Source organism: Arvicola amphibius, chromosome 1 (genome assembly GCF_903992535.2).
Source record: "Arvicola amphibius chromosome 1, mArvAmp1.2, whole genome shotgun sequence".
Classification (NCBI taxonomy): Eukaryota; Metazoa; Chordata; class Mammalia; order Rodentia; family Cricetidae; genus Arvicola; species Arvicola amphibius.
Window position 1 is genome coordinate 105,562,950 of NC_052047.1, and position 7,840 is coordinate 105,570,789.

At 39.0% G+C, this 7,840-nt stretch overlaps 1 pseudogene; it reads right to left on the minus strand.

Moving 5' to 3' along the window:
• Window positions 1–4,379: 4,379 nt before the first annotated feature.
• Window positions 4,380–5,321, minus strand: LOC119806749 (annotated as a pseudogene).
• Window positions 5,322–7,840: the final 2,519 nt, after the last annotated feature.

The window sequence follows — 7,840 nt, forward strand, 5'->3', positions numbered from 1 at the left end:
AAATGAAACGTTGTCTAAATTTGAAGATTTAGCTCTGAAGTTGGACAGAAAGTAGAAAATTACTAAACCCAAAGCAAGATAACTAATTGTGTTACCCCAATAAAACTTTCCTAAATAATATGTTTCACAAAAGAAATATAAGAAAAAAACAAGGATCTCAATCTTAGTCACAGGTTTACTTATTTGGCCAGTCCATGATGTACATCAAGACAGGAATTTATGACATTACTGGATCAGCAGTATAAAGACTTTTCACGGGGTAACCAATGGCTTTCTTGATTGGATTTGAGGACTTCTCCACAGAAAGGAGCTGCAAGCATGGTCACTACTGAATTGGAAGATCTTAGACCCTAGGGAGGAAAGTGGCGCTACTGTTCTTCTAAATAGTCGTGCTGGTTCTGCCTTCTAAATATTTAATTTATATGCATGGGTTCATGCTGCTCTCAACTGGTGAGCTCATAAACTCAATAACAGATATGGCTACCTGTCCATCATGTGCACAAGACCAAGGCAGTTTAAAGTAACAATATGGTAGAGATAAAATTATCTCAGTGGCTAAGAGCACTTGCTCATGTAGAGGACCTGCCTTCCATTCCCAGCACTCAGATGGTAGCTCACAACCCTTTAGAACTCCATATTTGAGTCTGCTTCCTTTTAGGCATGGACATGGTGAACATACATACATGTAGCCAAAACATACAAACAGCATAAATTAAGTAAATATATAATTTTTAAAAATTCCAGCATATAGTGGCTAGGGTCACCTAAGGCTCTATCCTTAGCTAAGGGGATATTAACACCTAAGGGTACTAAGGAAGGAGGGTCACTTTTCTTTGCTGGAGTAACCACGAATAGCTGTTCACTTCCTAGTTTGTGTGCACATACCACAGTGTGTACTGGCAATATCAGTTGAATGTAATGGGTTAAAAATTTATATGTATTTTGTCAAGGTCTCTATGATTCATGTGTGTATCAACCCTATTTTGTCTGGAAGACACTGTCTCCTTGCTGTCAACCATCACCTATTAGCTCTTAACATCTTTCTGCATGTACTTCCAAATAGATTACTAAGATTTGAGGGGAGGGGTTTGATGATGACATTCCATTTAGGGATGAATGTGCCATTCTTTTTCACATTTACACATTGTCCAGTTGTGTATCTCTGTGCTAATTATCATCTACTACAAGAAGAAGCTTCTCTGATGAGGGTTGTGAGATGTACACATAAGACTTGTCAAAAATTTCAGCACTTAGAAGGGGAAGTGTAAGCAAAGTCGCAACCCTAACCAAGAAGTTATTTGCAATTGATACCTTATTGGAAAGGGATAATGAAGGGACACTGGGTATATCAACCACACTCCAAGGTAAGGCTATATGCCTAAGAATAGTTGGCCAAATGGTGTGTATTATTTGCCCCCCCAGGAGTGTGTGTGTGTGTGTGTGTGTGTGTGAGAGAGAGAGAGAGAGAGAGAGAGAGAGAGAGAGAGAGAGAGAGAAAAGAGAGGGAAGAGAGAGGGAAGAGAGAGGGAAGAGAGAGATTTTATGATATTTGATAAGTAGAGAGATGGAAAGAAGCTGGGAGGAGTTGGGAAAAGAAAATATAATCAAAACACATTGTATTAAAGAAAACACCATCCTAAGTGAGGTAACCCAGACCCAAAAGAGGAATATGGTATGTACTCACTCATAAGTGGATTCTAGCCATAAATAAAGGACATAGAGCCTATAATTCATGATCCTAGAGAAGCTAAATTAGAAGGTGAACCCAAAGAAAAACATATTGTTATCTTCCTGGATATTGGAAATTGACAAAATTGCTGGGCAGGGGTTGGGGGCAGGGGGGTGGGGGTGAGGTGAGGATAAGGGGAGATGGGGGAGAGAAGGGAGAAAGAGAGGTTAGGGAGAGCTTCAGGGAATGGGATGGTTGGGATGGAGGAGGGGTGGATATGGGAGCAGGAAAGTATATATCTTAATTACAGGAGCCATTTTAGGGTTGGCAAGAGACTTGACTCTAGAGGGGTTCCCAGGTGTCCAAGGAGATGTCCCCAGCTTGTTCCTTGGGCAGCAGAGGAAAGGGTGCCTGAACTGGCCTTGTCCTATAGCCACACTGATGATTATCTTGCAGATCACCATAAAACCTTCATCTGGTGATGGATGGAGACAGAGACAGAGACCCACATTGGAGCACTGGACTGAGCTCCCAAGGTCCTGATGAGGAGTAGAAGGAGGGAGAATATGAGCAAGGAAGTCAGGACCATGAGGGGTGCTTTTACCCACTGAGACGGTGGGACAGATCTAATGGGAGATCAAGGCCAGTTGGAATGGGACTGATGGAGCATGTGATCAAACCGGACTCTCTGAATGTGGCTGACGGTGGAGGCTGACTGAGAAGCCAAGGACAATTGCACTGGGCTTTGATTCTACTGCATGGATGGCTCTGTGGGAGCCTTGTCAGTTTGGATGCTCACCTTCCTGGACCTTGGGGGATCTGGAGGACCTTGGACTTCCCATAGTGTAGGGAACCCTGACTTGCTCTTTGGCCGGAGAGGGAGGGGATAGGGGTGTGGCTGGAGGGGAGAGGAGGGAAGCAGGCGGAGGGGAGGGATGAAAATTTTTAATAAAAAAATAAATAATATAAAAAATATTAAAATTAAACAAATCTTAAAAACATGAAGTTGGAGGGATCTGTGGTGAATTGGAGCAAAGGAAAGTTGTATGGACATGTTCCATATATATGTTGTATATGTGTGAACTTTTTAATAAAGAAAATAGAAATATGATATTTTTTAACAGCAGCAATGCACTAGAACAAAGGAAATAAAGTTCTCATTTCAGAGCAACAACTGGGTAGGAAGAAATTTCAGAAAAGCATGTCCAAAGATATTGATTTAGATGTCCACTTGTAGGTCCTTTACCAAGTTCTAACCTGAAAATTCATAGCAAAGATGCAATGATACTCAACAGAGAGTGTCACTGGGAGAAATAAGTACAGAACAAGTGCAATGGAGACTGAATCTCTTGCAATAATGAAAAACACCAAGATTAGAGTGCAGATATTTTTTGATATCTCAGATATCTGTATGATTAATGCTATGTATAGTTAAGGTCCAAAGTTAAAAATTTAAAAGTAGCAATAAAAAGCATTCATTACCTTGTTATCAGAAGTCAATCTCATTGTATTGAAATCACAAGCTAAAGCATGAAAGAATTGTACATTTTACCTGAGTTGGTAAATTATATCTGATAAAAATATAGATCAGCTGTTTCAAAACTATCAGTGATGGCCTGATGAAAAATAATCTGCAAAAAAATAGGATATAGGACTTCTGATGCAGAAAAATTTCATATATATATGAAAATACATATTTTTTCTGAGACCAGGATTTCTCGATTTCTCTGTTATCTTTGAAGCCTGCCCTGGAACTTGCACTGTAGACCAGGATGACCTTGAACTCACAGAGATCCTCCTGTCTCTGTCCCAGAGTGAATAATGCTGGGGATTAAAGGCGTGCACCACCATCACACGACATAAATGATATATTTTAAAGCTGCAGGGAAAAAACGGAATTCTGAAACTTATAAATCTAAGTAATTACATATTGTACATCATAAGGAAACATTGTAAGGTTAGATAAAATTATACATGATGTCTGTATATCTTTGCTAATGTAAACTTGATATAATACTAAATATTCACAATGAAGAATTTATTTATGTCATTAATTATGTATCCATAAAGTGAAATATAATAGTGTTTCAAAAATAGAAGAAAATAATATACAACCACATCTACTTAGTAAAAGAAAACTAGGGCAAAATAAAAAAAAACCTTTTTTATCGATTATAAGTATGGGACAATAATCACTCAAGAATTAATACGTTTATTTCCTTAATATCCCATGGCATACTTTGGGACATTTATTGAGTTACATTTTTCATAAGTCATGTCCTACTATATAGTTATATACATCAAAAGTAAGATATAGTGTGATTGGACATCTTTACCACTGTTCTGAAAGTACAACTAAATGAGGTCCTCCTGAGTTGAAGTTTTTCAGAATTCTAGGATTTTTATCAGGAAAAGACTTTCGACTTGCAAAACTTCAACTCTTTCAATTTGTCCAGTTTTGCACATCATTGTATAAATACTCTTGAGACACAACGGATTTTCTGGTAATACGGCTTTACAAAATAGTAGAATTATGACTCTTCCCATGGATCAGTTATGGTTTTGATGTATGGAGGAATTCACACTGTATTCCTGTTGATATGTCTGAAAATTAGTTGAGTGATGATCTGGCAAAAGCGGACACCTGCTGTATTGTTGGGATGTCCTCAGTCAGCCTTTACCTAGCATTGAGGAATTGTACAAAGAAATTTCAGTGCTTCTTCAGATGTAGCATCTTTAAAATGCAACCCGGATCTCTTTGGTTTTGACACTGTAGACAATTGTGTTGAGAATGGGGGCATAAGAAAGTGGAGATAAGAGAAGAAGCATATATACCGGAGCTGGTAGTTTCTTTTTCCCAAAGCGAGGATCATGGACAGACTCACGAGTGGGTAGTAAAACCAGAAAGGACAGCACAGATGTGGGAAATGCAGGTGTTGAAGGCTTTCAGCTGTCTGGCATAGAAGCAATACTCAAGACTGTCTTCAAAATCAGCCCATAGGAAAGGAGAATGAGCACAGCATCCATCCCCAGTGTAGAGAGCATGACAAGAGGCCAAAGCCACTGTTGACGACTGTCCTGGAAAGGGACAGTCTTAGAACATCAGGATGAACACCGTAAGAATGAGACAGAGCACTGACAGGCTGGAACGTCAGCCTTCCCAGGAGCACAGGCAAAGGCAGATGAAGCGCAGCACTGCGGACCACCACGGCCAGTCCAATGGCTCCAATACGTCTTGTTGTAAGGATGGTAGCATAGCGCAAAGGTTCTCTGATGGCTCACACAGCGGTCAAAAGCCATGCCAAGAACAGAGGACTCAATGACTGAAATGTGTGGATGAAGAAGAGCTGCATGAAACAGGTTGCAGTTCCTATCATTCTCTGGCCGAGGAGAAAAACAGCTGCCATTGAAGGCAATGTGGAGGCTGAGAGGCCCAGATCGGCCATTGAGAGCATGGAAAGAAAGAGGTACATAGGTGTGTGGAGGCTGGACACAGACTTGATAACATGCATTATGGTTATGTTGCCCAGCACAGAAAGATGTAAATTAAACAGATGGGAATTGCTGTCCAATGACGAGAAGCCTCCAGTCCAGGAAGATCCATCAATATAAAAAAGAAGCTGCTGGCATTGCTATGTTTAGAAACAGCCATAACTCCGGAAATAAGGTTGCCCTGGAAAACTGTAATGGAAGCAAAGTCCTGTTTATTCTTAGCCATGTTCTAGCAAGTTGTCTTCAGTGGCATTGCTGTCTGACTGCAGAATAGCGATGCTCACACCGCTGAATCCCATTCTCTTAGCAATTTCTACTCTGAAACAAGGCAGACTCCTTTTTTTCCTATTGATTTTATTGAGCTAAATGTTTTCCCCTGCTTTCCTCCCTTCCTCTCCCCTTCCTCTCCCCTTCCTCTCCCCTTCCCTTCAACCCTCTCCCATGGTCCCCATTCTTGTAATTTACTCAAGAGATCTTATCTTTTTCTACTTCCCATGTAGATCAGATTCATGTATATCTGAACACGCCTGATCTCCTCTGATCTCAGAAGCTAAGCAGGGTGGGGCCTGATTAGTACTTGCACAGCAGACTCACTTCTTAACAACCGTTTTATTTTAAGCAGCACATTGGGATCATTAACATGAAGAAACCTCTCTTTTCACCTTGAAGGTTCTTCAACATTTGAAATTTAAGGACAAACCTGTGTTTAAGACATAGGGGCCCAAACACATGAGATACCTTATTTCTAATAGCAGAATACAAGTGTGTTTCTAATGGAACCAAGATGTGGACAACTGTGCTGAATGAGTGTGTGGAGTATAAATTATAATCAATCAATACTAAATCATATTATCAGGTAAAACTTTTGTTCTGAACTGGCCCTAAGGCATTATGAACAAAAACAATATCAAAAAATATATTTGAAAAATTTTGACTTCTTTTGCTCATTGACTTGAAACACTTCCTCAGTCATTATCCATGGTATTCATTGAAGTTTAGGATAGCTGGTGTGAATATACGAAACAGAGATATAAAAAACTAAAAATTTAAAAAATGTATTTTGGTGGTATCAAAAATCAAAGCTCCTTCTCTTTTGTGAATATTAATAATAACAGCAGTTATTTTATATATTCATATATTTTCTGCATTTCAAGGTCCAATAACTTGCTAGCAATATAGAGCATGTGTCAACTAGACCAAGAAGGCACTGACTTTAGATAGAGTGAATGTATCAAGCAGTAATTTTTACCCTTTCCTCCATGCTCACAGATTCCAAGTTCTGTCAAGAACACTTTTTAAAGAGAAGAATAACCTGGAATCTGAGGATGTGGAATACAATCTGATTCATCCTTAATCAAATATCAAAAATCATACATTAAATGTTATTTTCTTTACTGAACATCTTAATTTTCCTTAAAATAGAGACTTAAAATGTTCTTGAGAGCTACACTGTGCAGCATGTTTGAATAATAGGGCAATTGGGATATTCTAATTTTTGTCTATCAGTTGATCCTAGTGGTGTACCATTTTGCAAGAAAAGTCATCTGTATAACCAGAAATCCACACGTCAGCTGTTGACCTCAGGGATGCCTAGAGTAGCATTTCTATGAAGGTTAAATAATGATGCTCCATTTGAAGTAGCATATAAAATGATCACTAGACATGTTTGATAACAAATATAGGACAAATGATAGAAGAAGCAAATAAGAGTTGTTCATAAAAAAAAAATCAAAGGTGAGGCTGACCTATCATGTGGGGAAACGAAGGGGGCTAGTTCGTGTGACTACACCTCTGGAGAGGCTGAGGGGAGGTAGTTCCTAAGAATCATCTAAGATGCACTGAGAAAATTCTAAATATTGATGGCAGAAAAAGAGATGGGAAAAAAGAGGCTGCTTTTCTTGATCTGTCTCTGACAAAGGTTATCTGTGGTATGCTAACTACAGAGTGCTTCTAAGAACAGAGAAAATCACATCCTCTCCCCTTCAAAATTGTTTGTCAATACAGTGAAACTTTTGCAAATGTGGAAAACTTGCAATTATACCCATTAAAACCAAAACACTTAAAAAGTAGTAGCCCTGAGTGGATTTTAACATCCAATTTAACTTACTTGTCTAATATTTTCTTGAAGCATAATCAGATAGGTAAACATGATTTGTTAGAAATCAAAGTTCCATAGAATAGCTCCACAGATAAGTGGCAATGTGGCAAACACCCAACAGACGGCCTCCTAGGTATACAGGGATGTCTATGTTCTGACGTCACCTTCTAACAGATATTAGGAAAGAGAACTCAATGCTCTCAAACCTGTGAGCTTAGTTGCAGGGTATAGATTCAGCCCATACTCATGAGTCAACCTAGGGACAGATATTAAACTACATGAGGAACTGATCACACTGCAAACTCATGCTGTCTATGTATAAGAAGCTTCCCAAAGTGTTATTTAAGAATAGACTGATAAATGCAGAAGGACAAAGTATCAATCAATCACCTGTGATAGAAAAGCTGAAAAAGAACCATGGAAAAGAACTGTAATCAGAATGGTTAGTGGTGAATTTCTTCAATATAAGGCCATGTTCATTACATTCAGATATGGCTCAATTCTAGAGGGTGATAAGGGCTTATGAAAGGCTACTGTTGGACAGAATAAGTAATTAAGATGATAGGACTAACTTGTGAGGA